The sequence below is a fragment of the Dromiciops gliroides genome, chromosome 1 (assembly GCF_019393635.1).
Source record: "Dromiciops gliroides isolate mDroGli1 chromosome 1, mDroGli1.pri, whole genome shotgun sequence".
Taxonomy (NCBI): domain Eukaryota; kingdom Metazoa; phylum Chordata; class Mammalia; order Microbiotheria; family Microbiotheriidae; genus Dromiciops; species Dromiciops gliroides.
Window position 1 is genome coordinate 275,579,599 of NC_057861.1, and position 21,348 is coordinate 275,600,946.

Here is a 21,348-nt window from a genome sequence, read left to right on the forward strand (position 1 = left end):
TCTCTCTCTCTCTCTCTCTCTCTCTCTCTCTCTCTCTCTCTCTCTCTCTCTCCCTCCCTCCCTCCCTGCCTCACCCTCCCTCACTACCTCCCTCCCTTCTTCTAGTCTTCTCTTCTCCTCTCTCTCCCTCCCTCCCTCCCTCCCTCCCTGCCTCACCCTCCCTCACTACCTCCCTCCCTTCTTCTAGTCTTCTCTTCTCCTCTCTCTCTCTTCCCTCAAACCTAAATCAATATCTTTGGGCTTTCCCATGAAAAGTAGGAAGTCATGGTAAGAGCAGAAATTCTGGACCTGATATCACCAAACTGTGGGAAAAATTCACTCAGCACCAGCATCTGGCTCCCTGGCAGACCCCAAAGGCACTTGTGTCAGTAGCTTTAAAGCTCCCCATGAGTCTGTGCAGTTGCCTATGGTTACGCTGCAGATGGGTTCTGAGTTTCCTGATTCTCTTTCTCTCTCTCTCTCTCTCTCTCTCTCTCTCTCTCTCTCTCTCTCTCTCTCTCTCTCTCTCTCTCCTCTTTCTCATACACATGCACTTTTATACAAACCTTCTCATTATAAAATCCAAATATTGTTTCTTTGATTTTTGTGAGAACATCCTCTTCTCTTCAAAAGGTCACAGCACATTTATGATTTGTTTTTGTTCTTAGGATTTTACATCATCCCTTGAGACAGTATGAGACATAGAAGGATGTCCCCAAATCGAGGCTAGGAACCATTGCTTAACAACCACTTATAAATAGGATAGTTTGGAAGATTTTATTTTTCCTTTTCCTTGAGATTATATAGAAAATTAGGAATTTATAAATGATCTGTGTTCTGAAGTTTATTTGTAAGTCACATATTGGTACTTCAGAATGGCCTTTTCCATAGAAAAATGTTACACATGTCTGTTAATTTCCCAGGATAGCCCACAAAAGCCTACTTAGCACACAGCACAGCTAAAATAATGTATATTTGCCTTGACAAAAACACTAGTTAGCACAAGACAAAAAGGCAACAGGACAATATAACTTAATACTAAAATGGACCTTAGAGATCTGATGTAACTCATTAAATAAGTTCTTACTACATGCAAGGTACTGTGCTAGACCTTGTAAATATAGGAACAAAAATAAAACAAGCCCTGTTCTCAAGGAGCTTACATATTACTTCGATTCATTGAAAAATGGTTAGAACATGCAAAGTAATTTAAGTAGGTACATAGAACTAGGAGCATCAGAAAAGGCTTTCTAAGAGGTATTAGCTGAGTAAGGCTTTTATGTGAGGTAAGGATTCAATAGAGGCAATAAGGGTACATATTCTCAGCAAAGAACAGATTTTACAAAGGCAAAGAATGGAAAGATGGGATCATGAGTTCTATAAAGAGTTAGGACAACTCCATGAAGTTAAATGTGTGAGTAGGAGAAAGATGAAATAAGCATAGTGTGTAATTTAAAATTCTAAATGTGGGTTCTAATCTGTTCCCTCAGGTTTGGGGGAAACTGACTAAAATCACTGATAAAATGAGTTTAGAGTTTTAAGGGTTTATTGAAATATAGAAAGAGAAAGATTGAGAACAGAATTCTTACAACCTCATAATCCTATTTTTCCTCAGCTACTCTCTGTCTTTCCCTGCCTTCACCACCAAGTCAGGACCCAAAAAAGACACCGAGCTCTCCATGCAGGCCCTCCTTCCTCCTTCCTGTCCCCTCCCAGAAAATGGGAGGCTCCTCAAGTTGATTGGCTGCTAGCCTTGATAGACAGTACCCATGCACAAACATCACTTCCTGACTCCAAGGAAAAGCCGCATGGCCTTGCCCTCTGAGGCATTCTCCTCATGGTGGAGCTTTCCTATAGTAAGTCTCCAGTAGGTGGCATCATTCCAATCATTACAGTAGGAAAATAGATTTGGAGTATGTTAAATGAAAGAATGAAGAGTTTCCAACACTGAGATTTGAACACAGTTTCTATGCCTTTAAACTCCAGTGAGATTTCTATAAGATGACATAATATAATTGAGTAAGGAATTGTTTCAAATCTATCTTGAATGTTGTTGTGTTAGGAAAAGACAATTTAATTAGAAGAGTATTGTGAATTAAAAAGAGCTTCTCTGACTGGCATTTAAATAAACCCTTCAGAACTTAACTTGGCTCTACAATTCCAGGCCTATTGCTTGTCCAATTAGAAATATTTTTCTTCTTTCACTCTTTGATCCAGATGAATTGGTTCTCTATTTGTTTCTCACACAGGTTATTCTCTGTCTCCCATCTTCAGTCAAGGTTACTTTCTGTCCTCCATCCCTGGAAATCATCCATTCCTCCTTGTTTTCTTTAAGAAAAAAGTGCCACTTTTTGCATGAACTTTTCGATATTTGCCTCACATGCAAACACACACACACACACACACACACACAGACTGTCAGCTCCCAGCGCTGACTTTCCCAAAATTATTTTGTTTTTATTTTTACATGTTGTATATACTTATTTAGGTACATGTTGTTTCTTGCTATAGACTGTAAACTCCTTGAAGGAAGGGATAGTGTCATTTTTGACTTTATATTCCCAGCATCAAGCACAGGGACTGGCACATGGCAGGTATTAAATAAACTCTTATTGATTGCTTGATCTATTAGGATTTTAAAGGAGACTTCTAAGCAATTTCAAGGGCTTCTATATTTGGTATCACAATTCTTTATGATTTCTAATGGAATAGGGGTTTTGTACATGGATAGAATTCCTCAGATGGACTCTCCATGTGGTAGATGCTTGGGAGAAGATGACATCTCTTCATATGAAAGATTCTAGAGAGCTGCTTCTGGGAGAATCATGATGACACTTAAGAGAAGTGCCTCAGAAAGTCAGACTATGGAACTGACATGGATATTCTGTTCCTGATTCTAGTCAGTTAATCCCATGTTGAAGAGGATGCTCTTTGACTATCTGCTGGGACATTCAAAAACCTATCATTTTCACTAATGACTTCACTGCTACTGGCAGACCTCAGCAACCAGTAAATTAAATAGAACCTATGACTTTGTGCATTCAAAAGGTCCAGAGGGATCCTCAGCACCCCTTAATCCCAGAGTTGAGGTTTTGCGGCTACAATAGCATCAATTCCCTAAAAAGCAAAGAGCAACCTTTAAGAATCATCTTTAGGACCATAGTCCAACTGTAACTGACATACATGCTCACCTGGCATCCTAGGAATATCTGGACTATAAAGAATTAATTGTTATTTGAGGTTTTTATGCCTTGGTATGCACTGGACTAGGGCTCCACAAACCGCACAGTGTTCCACCCACTGGTTGTAGCCATTACCATGGTACTGGCACCTCATGTCATCACCACTCGCCGACACCTACATGGGCCTGGCAAAATTATAATGATTGGAAGCCTAGTGAGGGCAGTCATGTGACTGTCAGAGTGGCCATCCCATTGGCTGGGGCTGGCATGGGGTTTTTCTTGGATTGGGGGAGGAGAACTGGGCATTCTAGCTGGAGGCTAGAAGGCGACAGGAGTTCTGCTGTGTATTCTCAGCTGATTCCTGGGTGGTGGTATCTTTTGAGGTTGTATAATTTCCCTTTCCCCATTTTATTTCCTTTCCCTTGATCCTACTGATCCTGTTTGTGTTTGTTTTTTAAGTTCGTTCTTGTTAAAATAAATCCTGTTCTGTTTTGAGGGAGGCTGCCCGTCTCCTTCCTTGCCCCAATATTGCAGCGAGCCGCTTAGCTAGCACTCCCCAATTAAAAATTGTTCCCCACAGGACATAAACTTGTTGGGATCAATGCTATATTGAAACTGAACTAAGTTTCAAGCCTACTTCTCCAAAGACCAAGGTGGTATAAAGGAGAGTTTGCTGTTAAAACTGCTAGGGAGGAAAGGGAATGTTTATATTAAGTAAATATCCTTTAATAAAAGCTACTGTGGCAAGGCCCACATGTTATGAAGGCTATCGCCTCCATGTGGCATGGTGGTATCTTTGTGTGACTCAAAGGGAGGAAAAGCTTTTCTCTCTGCTCTTCTCCAAAGGAGACATTATTCTCTTCTAAGGGGCCAATGAGGCAGGGGAAGCAAAGAGGATGTCACTCTGCTCTCCATAGGGAGAGGGCAGAGGAACCAGAGTAGAATTATATTTATCTGATCCTTTAAATATTATTAATTCATGGGATATACATTTCAGGTTCAAGCTAGCTTCTGATCACTGTCAATACCAGAGGGGAAGGCAGACCTCAATGTCTATATCAGAGGTTTGACCCCATTTCCCACCAAATACCAGTTCCATAATAAACACCAATCATCCAAGAAAACCTATTTACCCAAATAAGTAGCAAAACAGAAACCACAGAAGGTATATCTAGAAGAATATATATGAGACAATAAAGAATGAAGGAACTCTCCCATTGAGAGCAAGGTAACTCAGTTCAGTGGAGAGAGGGTTTTAGCTTTTATCCAAGGAGAAGTTCCCTGAAGTCTTTAATATAGCAAGCTGATAATATGAGAAGGCCTCTAACAAAAGAATAAATGAAGGTCTAAATAAATACCAGATCAAAGAGATACCCCCAAAGTTCTCAGGGTACCTTTTGGACTTATGAGAAGATAATGTAGTCAGCATGGTCTGCAAAAGATGAGAACATACTTGATATACCAATTTTATTGAAGAGGGAGAGAATAAGCATATATTTAAGCCTAATATGCTTAAGCACTGTCAAGCTCTTTTACAAATATCTCATTTGATCCTCCCAGCAGTGCCCAAATACAAGTCTAAGAGTCATCCCTTCCCTACACTACAGTGTCTCTCATTCCAGCCAAAAGGGAATACTTTGGAGTTTCAAATATATAAATATAGTGAATGCTTGTTAACTTATAATGCTTGTTATTGTCCTCGGTTCATAGGTGCTAAGTGGCTCGTTGATATAGTTATAATTATCTTCTCCTATTCTTTCCCCACTCTTTTTTTCCAAATCTGTTAATGGCTTCTAAATAGAAATTCATAGACAGAAACATTACTGTGACCATAGCAATGAAATCAGGTCTATATCTTCAATTGGGAATGCTTCAGTTACCCAGTTAGGAATCTTTGTTGTGGGAAACTCTTACTTTACCTCTCATTAGCCAAATGAGTCAGAGTTTAAGTTCAGCTCTCTAGGAACCAATTCCACCTTTCAACTTATTTTCCCTGTCCATATGGTTAGTTAATGAGCCATGTAGAAAATGAGGAGTCATTGATAGAACTTCCTAAGGTGAATTAACAATTTAAAGGGATCAAAAGGACCATTGCTGATGTAAATATCAAATGGAAAGGCCTAGAGCTGGAGTAACTCCAATTGGAATTCAAATGACTTAGGCTGAAATTGAAATGAGTTTTTAAAGATTTTTATCAAGTGACATTAACATAAGTTGAATCCCATATGATGATACTCCTGTTACATGGGTTGGGATTTGCATCATTAGAGAAGGAACTTCCAAATTATTGAGATCACAAAACTATTTCAGGATCTGAGTAGAGCTTTTGAGTCAGAATCATTAAATGATATTGTAACGATTGGAATGACGACACCTGCTGGAGACTTACTGTAGAAGAGTTCCACCCATGAAGCGAAGGTCTTTGAGGGCAAGACCAGGAGTCTTTTCTTTGGCGTCAGGAAGTGACGCCGGCTAGTGGGAGGAGGAAGGAAGACACTGGCGCTCACTCCGGAGCTCTTTCCTCTGGACTCTGGTGGAGAAGCTGAGCTAGAAATGTGCTCTCCCTTTAATAGATGGGAATCTAGGCCTTTTTCTCTCTCTTTACCAAACTCTTATTCTCCTTAATAAATGCTTAAAAGTCTAACTCTTGCTAAAGCTTATAATTTATTGGCGACCACTCATTAGATATTTTAGACAGTTTAGCTAGAATTTTAGCCCTAAACAGATGGCTGACCACGAAGAGGAAAGCTAAACCTCAGTCTTCTGATCTTCTGGTTGGGTAAGACATTTCCCCTACCCTCTCCCTTTAACTGCTAAGTACTGGCTTACTGGCTGGGTTTTCCCTTTAAATTCTTTCAAATGGACCTTTTAAACTCCCTAATTACCCTATTTTTGATTTTAGTCTGTTTAACCAGACAAATGGGAGATAAAATCATGTTAATGCTTTGTTTTTGTGGATTTTCTATTTTTATTTTTATTTTTGTTAAAAGAGCCAGCAACTTACTCACACAAGGAAATATCTCTCCCTCTCCCAACCATGCTTTTTCAGAGAAACCTGAAGAGATTCCTGCAGCTTTTCCCAGTTCTAACAGTAATTGTTGCTCTAATTTTGCATGCCTGGAGGCAATGACCCACCCTCTAGAAGTTTAATCCCCTAGCACCTGGAGGCAAAGTGGGGGAAGAGGAATCCAGGCCTGAGTTCAAAATCCAGTCTGATTCAAAATGCTCTAGTCCCTCCCCTCCTCTCCAGACCCCACCCTCTACTCCTCCCATGGCCAAGCCCATTGCTTACATTTGCAGCTTCAGGCTCAGACCTTCCCCAGCCTGGCTGTGCTTCTGAGACAACCTTAGAAAGCCCTTTACATTCCAGATATGCTCATTTTGTTCATAATTTTGCTAACCTGCTTTTGTCTTTAATTAGTAATCTTATAAAGCATTTGTATGGTGAAAAGACTGACAGACAATATAGAGGGGTTAAAGAAGAAAAACTTAAGCTGAATAAGAATGACAACCATCAACATAGTTCAAGACTCTGCTTCTTTTGCCATGGAAGGGTATATATTTTACAGAAATGTAGAAGTAAGCAGCAAGGTATTGATATGAGTATTGGGGATTTTAGATATCGGAATCAAAAGTGTTCTAACTTTACTCAGAGTATTAATGTCAGTTCAGAGGTTACATAGGATTTCTATGCTATTACATATACATTTTGAAATTAATGGTATGGGTTTATTTTCATAGAGATTTTCATGATTTTGAGATTGTGTTTTATACTTAGTTTTTAAAACAAGGAGAATATTTGTAAAAGCTTTTTATAGTCATGTGATCAAGTTTATATTTTATAATACTCTTATTAATATTAAGTTCATATTAATTTAGATTTCCTTAGTTTGAATTTCACTGTCTTTTATTGTTCCATGTGTATTTTCTTCTATTCATTTGTCTATCTAATTTTGAAACATTGCAAGATGGTTTTGATTTTATTATACAATGTTAGTTCTAGGAGTATTGTGCTCCCATATTCTGAGTTGTTTGTTTTTGTTATTTTTTCTCAACTGATTATTTGATCAAACTCTTTAAAGCATTTCCCTGGCAAATTGGTTGCCATGGCAAGTGTAAATTGATTCTAGAAGTATTATTTTTGATAAGCATATTCCAAAAAAAAAAAAAAGAGGGGGACGTTTGTAAAAGTTTTCTTTTTTCAAAAAAGTTTTCTTTGAGATTGTGTTGTGATTTAACTTGTATTTAAATGTTATGATTTTTCAAAAAAAAGAAATTGTATACTAAGTAAAAAAAAAGGGTATTATTTGAAATTGTTGCATAATTATATATTATATTCTGAGTCAAGATGTATTCACATTTTTTGCAATCATTTATTATCCTCAATTTTTAAATCCATATGAGACTTGGATTATGGGAACTTATCATTTAAGACGTTAATTGCCTTTATTCTGAGTTATCAGATGCCAGTTGGCCAAGATGCCATCCAATCACAAGAGGAATACATGCAAGAGCAGACACTGAACTGTCACATGAGGGGAGACATGCATGAAGTCAAGGTATGGCCGAGGGAACGGCTTTTGACAAATGTTGATGTTGGATTCTCTTGGTTTAATATTTTATTCTCTTTTTCCCCACAATATTGTACAGATGGCTGGAAGCATTCATCCCACCCATCTCATTCCACACCTGGCTTCTATGCTCCCTCCTATATGCCTGATGCCATGGACATCTCAATCCCATGCATCTGATTAAGTCTGACTCAGTTTCCTCCAATATGTTCGGTGGCATGGACATATATTCCATCCACCTATTTTAAGCCTGGCATACTGTATGGGCAGTACATATTGCTCAAGTGTGGGAATGCTCATATCCCATCATTTCTCTGTTCTTTTATGGTAACCCCCATAATTTTCTCAGGTGTCATGATATATACAGTGTTGAATTTGGCCTTGACACTTGTTACCAATTATATTAGATTTTTGAATTTCTCATAATGACATGAGGATAATTAGGCATATGATGCAAAAAGTGATGAAATAAAGATAAAAATTATTTTTTAAAAATCAATATCGCAGCAACTGTCTTCTCAATTACTCTCCATAAGGGGGGACTATATTAATATTACTTTTAAAGAATGTTTCAATTTTTGTTTTATTATATGTTTCATGTGTAACAACTAAGATTCTGAATTCCTGAGACATGTTTTTGAGAACTTTCATTGTTTGATTTGATTATTGACAAAGCTATTTTAAAGTTGTGTTAAGCTCAATCTTATAGGAAATTTTCCTGGCTGATTACCAGTATACACACATCAACCCCTGAAAAGACTTCCATTCCACGACTACACCTAGAGGACATCTGAGAAAAGACTTTCAGAGACTTTAAATGAACAGTTTTGATTTGTTGTTATTGTTTTTTTCTCTTTGTTATAATATACACCATCTGTAACATGTATTCTCTGCAGAGGCCCTCCCTTTGCAAGACTAATGTCAAAGCGTAGGTTCATGAGGACAAAAAAAAATCGCCCCTCTGGACAAAACTTTCCTCTCTTCCTTTTCTATATTGTTGTTCACATATTATTAGTTAGCAATAGTTATTATATTCTTTTTGACTGTTTCATCAAGGAAACGTACCGTTTCTTGAGGAAACAAAGCGGGGAACTGTAACGATTGGAATGACGCCACCTGCTGGAGAGTTACTGTAGAAGAGTTCCACCCATGAAGCGAAGGTCTTTGAGGGCAAGACCAGGAGTCTTTTCTTTGGCGTCAGGAAGTGACGCCAGCTAGTGGGAGGAGGAAGGAAGAGACTGGCGCTCGGTCTCACGTTCTTCCCTTTGGACTCTGGTGGAGAGCGGAGCTAGAAATGTGCTCTCCTTTTAATAGATAGGAATCTAGGCCTTTTTCTCTCTCTTTACCAAACTCTTATTCTCCTTAATAAATGCTTAAAAGTCTAACTCTTGCTAAAGCTTATAATTTATTGACGACCACTCATTAGATATTTTAGACAGTTTAGCTAGAATTTTAGCCCTAAACAATATTGATGGGAATAACATCTCTCTTTTTTTAAGGCAATTGTGGACATTTAGGAAATAAGCATTAAACTTTCAGAATTTAGCAGAAAGTTTAGAAAGGCCAAGAATAACAATGAAAACAACAAAAATAGTAGTTGCATTTATATAGCACTTTAAGGTATGCAAATTGCTTTATCTGCATTACTCAATTTGATATTCAGAACCACCTTGTGAGATAGGTGTTATTATTATCCCCATTTTTAAAAAGTAGGAAACTGAGTCTAGAAGAGTTTATTTTTTTTCCAGGATCACACAACTAGTAAGTATCTATGGTAGAAGATTAATTCAGGTTGTCCTGACTCCCGATTCAGCCCTTTGATAACTGTGCCATTTAACTGCCTCAAAAATCATTGAGATTTTTGTATATTTTGCAGCTGAACTGAAAAGTTGGGCTAAGGAAATGGAGAAAATGAGAAATTTTCCCCCCAGCTCCTACTTGTGCAAGCCAAGCCCAGCCTCTACTTCCATTCCATCTGACACTTTGACTACCAATTCTAATAGAAATGAAGGGGAATACTCTAAGGTAGGTAGTAACATTAAAAGCATCTGCTTCTATTGTTAATTCTACCAATCATAATAAGAAGGATTATTTATTAAATGCCTACTATGGGTAAATGATTCAAAGACAGAACAAAAATCAAACTATCCTTGACCTCCAGGAGTTTACATTCTGTGATTCAAACAGACTATTGAAAAAGACACATGCAAGAACATTCAATTTCTATCACACATGTTCAGGAAAAGAAGTTGTGAACCAGAGACATAGTAGACTGATCTCATGATCATTATGACAATGATGATGGTGAAGGGTAAGGGTAGCTGAACCTCTTCTTGGATCTATTTCTCTCAATTCAATTTGATTCTTTGATATGCTATTGATGCTTTTAATTTTTATATTGTTAAGGCTAAAATTCTAGTTAGTCTGTCTAAAATATCTAATGAGTGGTCACCAATAAATTATAAACTTTAGCAAGAGTTAGACTTTTAAGCATTTATTAAGGAGAAAAATAATTTGGTAAAGAGAGAGAGAAAGGCCTACATTCATCTATCTATTAAAGGGAGAGTGCATTTCTCTCTCTCTTCTCCACAGGAGTCCTCAGGAAAGAGCCCGAGTCAGAGCACCAGGCTCCCCCTTCTTCCTCCCCCAAGCAAATGTCACTTCCTGACGTCAAAGAAAAGATGCATCATCTTGCCCTCAAAGACCTTCACCTCATGGTGGAGCTTTTCTACAGTAAGTCTCCAGCAGGTGGCATCATTCCAATCGTTACAATATCTTAATCATTTGTGCATATTATCCCACTCCCTCACTTTCCACATTGGAAATATTTTCCTTTGTAGCAAAGAAAAATAGGTAATCTAAACTAGCTAGTACAGCAACTGGATCTAAAAGTACATTGAATATTCCATATGCAGAGTAACCTATCACTTAAAATGTAGGAGGAAAGTGTATTCCCTCATCTTTTTGGTTGAGACAAGACTGGTCATTTCATTTGATTATGGAGTTCAGCTTCATTTTATTATCTTTTTTGTTTTCATTACTGTACTCATTGTATATGTTATTTTCAAGGTCCTACTTTAACTTCACTGCACATTAGTTCATGTATCTTTTTCTGTTTTTCAAAATTCCTCATACAGTGATTTATGATAACAGAGTCATATTCTGCTACATTAATATATGAAATTTACTTCAGCCATCCCCTAATTGTTCTCCATCTACTTAGTGGTTGGCACAGAGTAGTGTTTGAGAAATGCTTGTTTATTATTTCCAGGGTTTTTTTCCCCTACCATAAAACTACTACTGTGTATATCCTCGAAATGTCTAAGATCTTCTTTATTGTTTTTGAATCTTTTGATATATAAAAGGCCAGAAGTCAAAGCATATGGACAATTTAATGAATTTCTTTGTATAATTCAAAATTTCAGCCAATATGTTTGAGGCTTGCTTTGTGTGCACCATTGTGTTAAGGTTGGAGATAAACAACTCTCAGAGATAAAGTACTCTCAGAGAGTAGTGGGAAGAGACATTGACTACATTTCAAGAAGTCATCTACTTCACGGATGTATTAAATGGAATAAGCATATCCCAATGGCCCTCCAAGACTGAAGAAAGTGCATACACTTTTTAATTTAACATCTAGGAAAGTATAGCATGGGGTAGAGGCTGAAGCAAATCTTAAAATTTTAGAGTTGGAATGGTCCTGCCTAGGTTGGTTGGAATGGTCATTTAGGCTATCCATTTCTATAATACATGAAGCCCTTTGTAATATACCTTATAAATGATCTTCCAGTCTCTTGTGAATACTTCCAATGATGAAGAACTCATTTTCTTGTGAGAAGTCCATTTTTGGACTTCTAGAAAACTAATTTTTAGAAAGTTCTGCCTTATATTGAGGTGAAATCTTCTTTCCTATGTAACGATTTGAATGATGCCACCTGCTGGAGACTTACTGTAGGAAAGCTCCACCATGAGGAGAAGGTCTCTGAGGGCAAGACCATGCGTCTTTTCTTTGGCATCAGGAAGTGCCGTTTGCTTGTGGGAGGAAGAAGGGGGAGCCTGGCGCTGTGACTCGCTCTCTTTCCTGTGGACTCTGGCAGAGAGTGGAGCTAGGAATGCTCTCTCCCTTTAATTGATAGAGGAATCTAGGCCTTTCTCTCTCTCTCTTTACCAAATTCTTATTCTCCTTAGTAAATGCTTAAAAGCCTAACTCTTGCTAAAGCTTATAATTCATTGGCGACTACTCATTAGATATTTTAGACAGTATAGCTAAAATTTTATCCCCTTACACCTATAACTTTTACCCATCAACCTATGTTTTTTTCTAAAATAAGTAGTAATCCCTAATAACTGAAATGTACTTTTGCCTCATTTGTTGACTACCCTTCTTTCCTTTAAGATCTGAGTGAAGTACTAGCTTCTTTTTATTTTTATTTTTTTTGCCTTTTTATTTTTTATATTTTAATTTTTATCTATCTATCTATTTATTTATTTTTTGTGAGGCAATTGGGGTTAAGTGACTTACCCAGGGTCACACAGCTAGTAAGTATCAAGCGTCTGAGGCCAGATTTGAACTCAGGTCCTTCTGAATCCAGGGCTGGTGTTCTATCCACTGCACCACCTAGCTGCCCATCTAGCTTCTTTTTTAAAAAACATAATAAACACTTTTATTTAAAGTTTTGAGTCCCCAATTCTATCCCTCCTTTCTTCCCTCCCCTCCCCCTTCCCTGAGGCAGTAAGCAATCAAATATAGGTTATACTTGTGAATTATGTAAAACATTACCCTATTAGTCATTTTGTATAAGAAAACTTGAATAAGAAAAAATGAAAGAAATTGAAATATAGCACGTTTCAGTGTGTGTTCAATATCAGTTCTTTCTTTGGAGGAGTATAGTATGCTTCATGCTTCATCATTAGTCTTTTAGGATTGTCTTGGATCATGGTATCGATGAAAGTAGTTGTCATTCACAGTTCTTCACTGAACAATATTGCTATCTCTGTTCACAAAGTTCTCTTGGTTTTGCTCACTTCACTATACATCAGTTCATACAAGTCTTTCCAGGCCTTTTTGAAATCATCTTGCTTGTCATTTCTTATAGAACAATAATATTCCATCACTATCATATACCGCAGTTTGTTTAGCCATGCCCTAATTTATGGGCATTCCTTTGATTTCCAATTCTTAGCCATCGCAAAAAGAGCTGCTATAAATATTTTTGTACAAATAGGTCTTTTTCTCTTTTTTGGGACATCTATGGGATATAAACCTAGCAGTGGTATTGATGGATCAAAGTGCATACACAGTCTTATAGTGATCTACCAGCTTCTTAATCAGGGCTTCCCTGGTGCGCTACCATTCTTTCCTTCCCCCTCTCTATAGTGGGAGTGATACCTCCTTTCTCAAATTTTTCATAGGACTATTTCATGCTCCTTTATATATAGTATAAGTACACATGTATTGTCCCTACTATTAGAATTCAGATTCCTTGAGAATAGGGTTTATTTCCTACCTATCATTGTGTTCTCAAGGGTAAACATAATACTTGATACATAGCCAATGAGAGATGTGTGTATGCACATACACACATATACATATGCATGTATACATGCATGTGTATTGTGCATATATACATATATGTGTATTGTGCATATATACATATATGTGTATTGTGCATATATAATTTATATATAATATAATCAATAAACGTTTATTAAATGCCTACATGCCAAGGAGTATACCAAGCATTGTGGATACAAATAAAGATGAAAAAAACATCCCTTGCTCTCAAGGAGCTCACAATCTAATGGGGAAAACAATACCTAAAACAAAGGCAAAAGAGGGGGGCATGATGAAGACTTGAAATGGAGGATGTGAGAGGAATTCTCCAATGTCCACTCTCTACCCTCTCCATGCAAAGGGAGGGAGGACTCCCAAGACCAAGGGGTACTTAGGTGGTATACATATACATATATACATACAGACATATGTACATATATATATGTGTGTACATATGTACATATATATATAAACACACACACACATATATATATGAATCTCTACCTCCTAAGTATGTATATTAATGTATTGTATGTGTGTATATACACACATGTACCATATATACCATAGGAACTGTGTATATAAGCATATATGTATATGTACATGCATATAACATATCAGTATATGTAGCTTTCTTTGGGGAATACTAGCCTGCTGACTAGGTCAAGTTCTAACAAATTACCTACAACTCTATCTAACTCAGCTTCCTTTCTCCTTCCACATGAGGGTTAGTGTTTTGAGCTAGCTGGCACAGTGAATAGAGTGCTAGACTTGCAGTCAAGAAGATTTGAGTTTGAATCCTACCACAGATACCTACTAGCTGTGTGACTACTGTGTATGTCACTGAAACTATCTGCTTTAGTTTCCTTGTCTATAAAACTGGAATAATAATAACACCTCTTTCCCAAGATTATTGAGAGGACCAAATAAAATCATATTTTCACATCTTAAAATTATTATGATCCTTAGCAAGTCATTTCTTAGACTCTCTGAATCCAGTTCCTTGTATGTATGAAATAATGTATGTGACATGCTTTGTAAATATTAAAACACTATATCAACTTCATTATTTGTGTCATTTTATCAATACAACCCCAGCTTTTGGTGTTCTTAATCTTTTCTAAATTTACAAAGGATTTACTTGTATAAGTACTTTGGCATTTCCTTGGTAACTTTTGTGGTTCAAGGGGAAATGATAAATTTGAAATCAGATAATTTGAGTTCAACACCTCCTTCTGAAGCTTATTACTAGTGTAACCCTAAGCATATCACCTACTCTTTCTTTGTCTCAGTTTCCTCATTTATAAAATTAGGGGACTGGACTAGATGACCTCAGAGACCCCTTCAAATTCTAAATATTTAATATTATGAAATGATTTTTAGTTATCTTATATGGGCATGTGTTATCTTTTTTTTTTTTTTTTAGTGAGGCAATTGGGGTTAAGTGACTTGCTCTGGGTCACACAGCTAGTAAGTGTTAAGTGTCTGAGGCCAGATTTGAACTCAGGTACTCTTGACTCCAGGGCCGGTGGTCTATCCACTGCGCCATCTAGCTGCCCCATGTGTTATCTCTTTAACTAGATGGAATTGCTTGTGAGTAACAAATTTTGAAGTGTTGATTAAATATAGTTTGAGGTCCACTAACACTATCTTCATAGCCATTTGCCTGAGTCCCAAACCCAACAAATCTTCATTTTTAGGTGATTTACAGCATTTGATATTCTGTGCCACTGCCATGTAATTTCTAAGGAGAAAATAATGGCACTGGATGCCCTCCAAGGCTTATATGGTAGTTTGGGTTTATATGGGGTGGGGGAGGCAGGACATATTTCTGATCCCTCTTGGCCCCATTTTAATTTGGACACTTTAATAGTGATACACTCAAAGATTTCTCTACTAAATTATAACTATTCCTACCACTGGGTATTACTAACAACTGTACTTGGAAATGATCCTACATCAAGTAAAAGCCACTCCCTGGGAGTAAGTGCTCACTCCTGTGAGGTGATTTATTCCTGCCAATGCAGCTGGGTATCACTGAGAGTCCAGTTATTTTCCTAGATAAGATCCTCCTCCCCCCATCCTCCATGCACTATCAAATCTTTGCACTCTTGGTTTGTTTGTTTTTGGTTTTGTTTTTTTTTGGTGAGGCAATTGGGGTTAAGTGACTTGCCCAGGGTCACACAGCTAGTAAGTGTTAAGTGTCTGAGGCTGGATTTGAACTCAGGTCCTCCTGACTTCAGGGCCAGTGCTCTATCCACTGTGCCACCTAGCTGCCCAAATCTTTGCACTCTTAAAAAAATTTTGCTCATATTAGGGCAAGCAAATCTTACCTAAGGCAAATGAAACACATTCTGTTTAAGAAAGTACCAGAGTTTGGGGAGGGGAGTGTATCAGTTCTACATTTTGTAACAGTTGTTACTAAAACTTTATGTCTCATTTCCTTTTTATAACTCAGAATATGTATTTGTGTTTCAATTTGTGTTTGAATCCTAGACCTTAGGACATTTACTTTTCAACCTTATGCATTCCCCCCCTAAAATATCTAATTTCTCACCAAATTTAAAAAAAATTTCCATTAAGAAACAGTAAACATAGACAATAAATTAGTCACCAGCAAAAAGGTCACCTTAGCAAGAATTAACTGGCTGCTAACCAAACTATAAGCAAATCATGTATACTTCCATCATTCACTGACTACACTTTGGATGACATTTATCCACTGGAGATTATATTTATGCCTCTTATATTTCTAATTTAGAGCAATTCAAAAGGAGATACAAATCTCAAAGAACAGAATATGAAAACAATACGTAATCATACACTTTAAGTGGTTTTGCTATAAATGGAAAGTATATCCAGATCATCATTAATCAAACGCCTCTCCCTAAAATAGTTTAGAATCAATTGAAATATCACAAGATCCTAAATTCTGTATCATCATCATCATCATCATCTTTCCTCCTTATTTTTCTTTTTCTTGTTCTTGTTCTTCCTGTTCTTCTTCTTTTTTTCCTCCTACTACATTTTCCTGGTGTTTTGTTATTTTATATGTTTTTCTTTTCTTCCTCTCCTTTCTCCTCTATTCCAGGGACACTCCTTTTTTTGGGGGGGGGGGCGGGATGTGAGGCAATTGGGGTTAAGGGACTTGCCCAGGGTCACACAGCTAGGAAGTGTCAAGTGTCTGAGGCTGGAACTCAGGTCCTCCTGACTCTAGGGCCAGTGCTCTATCCACTGCGCCACCTAGCTGCCCCTCCAGGGTCACTCTTATGGGAAGTATAAAATGTTTCAACTTTCCAAAATGTACAAGGGCTGATTACGGGAGGGGTAGCTCTTTTTCTATCTACCCTCCACTCCCCTTCCCCCTCAACCAAGTTATTCTCTTTCAGGTTGGAATTTCTTTGACCACTGCGCTGCCCTGCCATGACATTGCTTGTATTCCTAACTGGCCTGCTATTTTATTTCAAGATCTATAGAATATGACTGAGCCTCTTTAGCTAATCCCAATACATTTCCTATGTAACATCATTGATTTTCATTTAATGATTTTCCCTTATCCATCTTTTGTTTGAAGATCATTAGTAAGTATCAAGCTAATACATTTTGGGGCTGTTTATTTCACTTTAGATTAATTCATTAGCATGGAAAAAAAGGTTTTCCCCATATCAATCCTAATTCTGCCTCTTCAAATTCCATCTCTTGTTCTCTTTCTCTCTTATATGAAAAATTTGAACAAATCTACTATTTCTTTTATAGAAGAGCTCCTTTGAACCCACATTTGTCTCCAGGCCAAATGTCTCCAGTCCCTTTAATCTGATGTGGAACAACCTTGTAGGGTTATACTATTCTGGAAACTCCAGCTTTACAATGTTCTTCCTAAGATGTTAAATGAACATAGTAGTTCACATGTGATATTGCCAGGGTGGCAAACAACAGAATTATGTCTCTTATGATGCAGCTGTCTGGCTTTTAAAGCCACTCATAACCTAAAGTCTTCCTGTCTTTTCAGTTTTACCCTTTGCTCCTTCCATGTACTAGCAACACTGACCTGCTTTCGATGGTAGCACATGCCACTCACTCCCTCTTCTCTGTCTTTTCATTAGCTTTCTCCAACACCTGGAATGCCCTCCCTCTTAATATCTGCCTTCTGGTTTCTTTAGCTTCCAGAAGACAGCTCAAGTTCCACCTCCTGCAGGATACCTTTCATAGAATCTTCCACTGTTACTGACTTCCTTCTGAGATTATCTCCTATTTATACTGTACACACACACACACACACACACACACACACACACACACACAAATGCAAGATATGTCTAGGTCTTTATTTTTATATTATCTCTGTTTCTGTGTATGTCTCAGTCTCTGTCTCTCTATTTCTCTCCCCATCCCTCACTGAGGGCAGGGACTGTCATTCTTTCTGTCTACAACCCCTAGTACAGTGTTTGGAATACAATATGCTCTCTATAAATTCTTGTTGTTAATTATATTGCTCATCTGTTGTTGTTTTTTGAGATGGGATTCGAGACTGTATCAAATGCTTTAATGAAATATAGGTAAGCTATATCTATAATTTTGCCTGCATCTACCAGTCTATTAACTTTGTAAAAAAAAATACAGGTTAATATGACATGACCTATTCTTTGAACTTATGCTAGAACTTTGCTATATTTTTTTGCAGATTCATGCAGATTCTTTTTTTTTAAATAAAAGTATTTTATTATTTTCCAGTTACATGTAGAGATAGTTTTCAGCATTTGTTTATATAAGATTTCCAATTTCAAATTTTTCTCCCTCCCTCCCCTCCCTCTCCCCCTCCCCTAAACAGCAGGCAATCCGATATAGGTTATATATGTGTGTGTGTGTGTGTGTGTGTGTGTGTGTATACATACACACACAGACACATATATATACACATACACACATATACACACATATACACATATATACACATATATATACACATACATATCCATAACAACGTTAAACATATTTCTGCATCATTCATGCTATAAGAGAAGAATCAGAGCAATAAGGAAAAACCTCAAAATAGAAAAACAACAGCACCAAAACCAAAAGAAATAGTATGGTTCAATCAGCATCTATATTCCACAGTTCTTTTTTTTTTCTTCTGGATTTGGAGAGCCTTTTCCATCATGAGTCCCCTGGAACTTTCTTGTACCATTGTATTGGTGAGAAGAATCCAGGCTATCACAGTTGATCAACACATAATGTTGATGATACTATGTATAATGTTCTCCTGGTTCCATGTAGATTCCTTTTAAGAATGTTCTAGGAATTCTTATGAATTAAAGTTATACCCACTGAGCTTTAATTATTAGACTATCATTTTCCTCCCTGGGAAAATCAAGACATTTGACCTTTTCCAGAGAGAAGAGGATATTAGACTGACATTGGATCCTCTGGTATCAATACATGAGATATCATTTTGACTAACTTGATCTGTGGTTGGGGGCGGGCCATGGGTTATTATCATCTATGTCTCCATAACACTAAAACCAGAAGCTCACTCATCATAGGCACTCATCTTGACACTTGTTGATTGCTTAGAAATTTTTGCCCTATTTTCTTCAACCTTATGGGATAGTCCCTAAGACATTCTCCTATTCTGAAAGGTCTAGCTTTTGTTCATATCTCTTCCAGAAGACAAAACCAATCCCAGAACAATTCCAAAACCCAAAGTCTCAGATCATGGTCTTGTGAATATAATCTTATCCTTTCCCCTCTACCTACCACCCATGACAAATCAAGTTCCAGTCCAGGTTTGTAATATTTACATATTTCTTTTGATCATAAAGAACAGAAATTTTTTGGCATTGTGAAGAATATGTTAAATCAACCTTTTGATCCAGAATTGGTATATAAAACATAATTCAAGCATTAGAAGGGTTTTTTGTCTCAAATATTCCTTCATTATGCTTGACCTCTCTTGTGAATTTAACCCATTCCTTTTTTGTTGGTTATCTCTATACATGTCCTCTCTCCATCATAAGCCCAAAGACATGAAAATCTTTGAAGATACTATGCATTTTTTCATCTTTGAATTCCCAATATCTGTTCACAATAGCTAGATACCATTTGGTTTTAGTTTAGTTTTTTTGTTTTTTGTTTTTTTACTTTAGGGGTTTTGTGTTTTTGGATTGTTTTGACTTAATCTACCTTGTGCACATCTGTGGTTGACCACATTGTTGCTGTGACATCTAGTTATCAGCATACAGCTGTTTTGATAGATGGAATTCAAGGAAAGGGCCCTGAAACTTCATTCTTATGTAGGCTGCAGATGTCCTCAGTTTCATGAATACTTCCCAAATTGCATTGCATTATTTCACTACTAAAATGACAAGCTTAAATGGAAGTATGTGATGCCTTGGGAAGGCACCTAGTTTCGCTGCCCCCCAAAACTATTATTTCTTGTGGGAACATGCCTAATGTTTTTAGTAATGGGTCATAGGCAGTCACAGAAGAATATTCTTGTTTGGAGGACTGTATAATAAGAATGCTAACAGCATGATAAAAAATACATTTATTTGCCTATTACAATGTTGTTTCTTCTTGCATTCTTTTTAGAACCTGAATACAGATTTCTAAAACTTTGTACTTGAATGAAAATTTTCTATGGGAAATATAAAGAAAATGTTTTTTGTTGAATATACTTAGTGCATTCTGGGCTTGTTTTACACACTAATTGAAAGGATGTGTTCCTTTTTGGGTACAAAGTAGTATTGATAAGCATAAGACTAATCATTCCAACTTTTGTCCATGATGCATTTCATTTTTAGAGACTGATAGTTGGTATGTCTAAAGGAAAGATATTAAGAGTCCATCTTTGTATTGTCTTCAAAATTAATTGTGAATACAACTGGAAATATAGGAAGCTTAAATGACATTGTGATAGCACCCTCCCAAAATTTCATAATAAAGTACATACTGAAAATAACACCATGGGATCATATGATTCTATTTGCAATTGTTTGAAATTCCCCTAAGTCATTTGAATAGTAACTTTACAGATTTTGACTTTTGCATTTTCTAAAGGCAAAACTTTATCAGTTAAGACATTCATTTGGCATCATACTTAGAAATGAAGGTGTAGCTGTGGCAAAATAATGACAAGTAACTGTTAAGATAATATCAATCATATTTTAGGTTTTCTTAAAGCAGCAACTTACTGATAACTTGAGTAATCACTTTAGTGAGCGAATTTGGAATAATGAAATAACAATTATTATACCTACCCATTAAAATAGGGATTCTTAACTTGGGGTTTGGGACCTTGAATGGGAAAAAAAATTTATCTTTATTTTTGTTAACCTCTAATGAAAATTTAGAATTTTCTTCATTGTTCACTTAAAAAAAGATATTTTTAGAAGTCCATAGGGTTCACCAGACTGGAAAAGGGATTGATACCATAAAAACTGTTAAGAATATCTGCATAAAAAATTTGGAATTTGACCTCTCCTCTCAGGGAAATCCCCAGGAGTTACTTAAATAATCCACCTCTTCCTATACTTTTCTCCATGCCAAGAATGATTTGACTTCATAGATTGCTGCTTTGGAATATCAAGATAGCCTGTACTATAATCAATCAAGCTTCTCAAGTAAAAGGAACATTTATTGACATAGCAAATTCAAGCCAAATCAAGTCAACAATCATTTATTAGGTGTTTGCTTTGTGATAGCACTGTGCTAAGCATTAGAAATACAGATACACAGATAAATATAGTGTCTGCCCTTATAGAACTTACAATTTAATGAAGAAGATAACGTATAAAAAAAGCTTATGAGTGGCTTAAAGAACAAATCATAGAAACAATCAATAATTTTGTTAAAGAGAATAATAATGAGACAACATGTCAAATCTATAGGATACATCAAAAGCACTAAGCAGAGGAAATTTTATATCTCTAGATGCTTATAAAACCATTGAACTAATAAATGAAAGTAAGAGTTGGCTTTATGAAATACTAATAAAATAAATAAGCCATTGGTTCATATGGGTTTTTTTGTTTGTTTTTGTTTATTGCAGGGCAATGATGGTTAA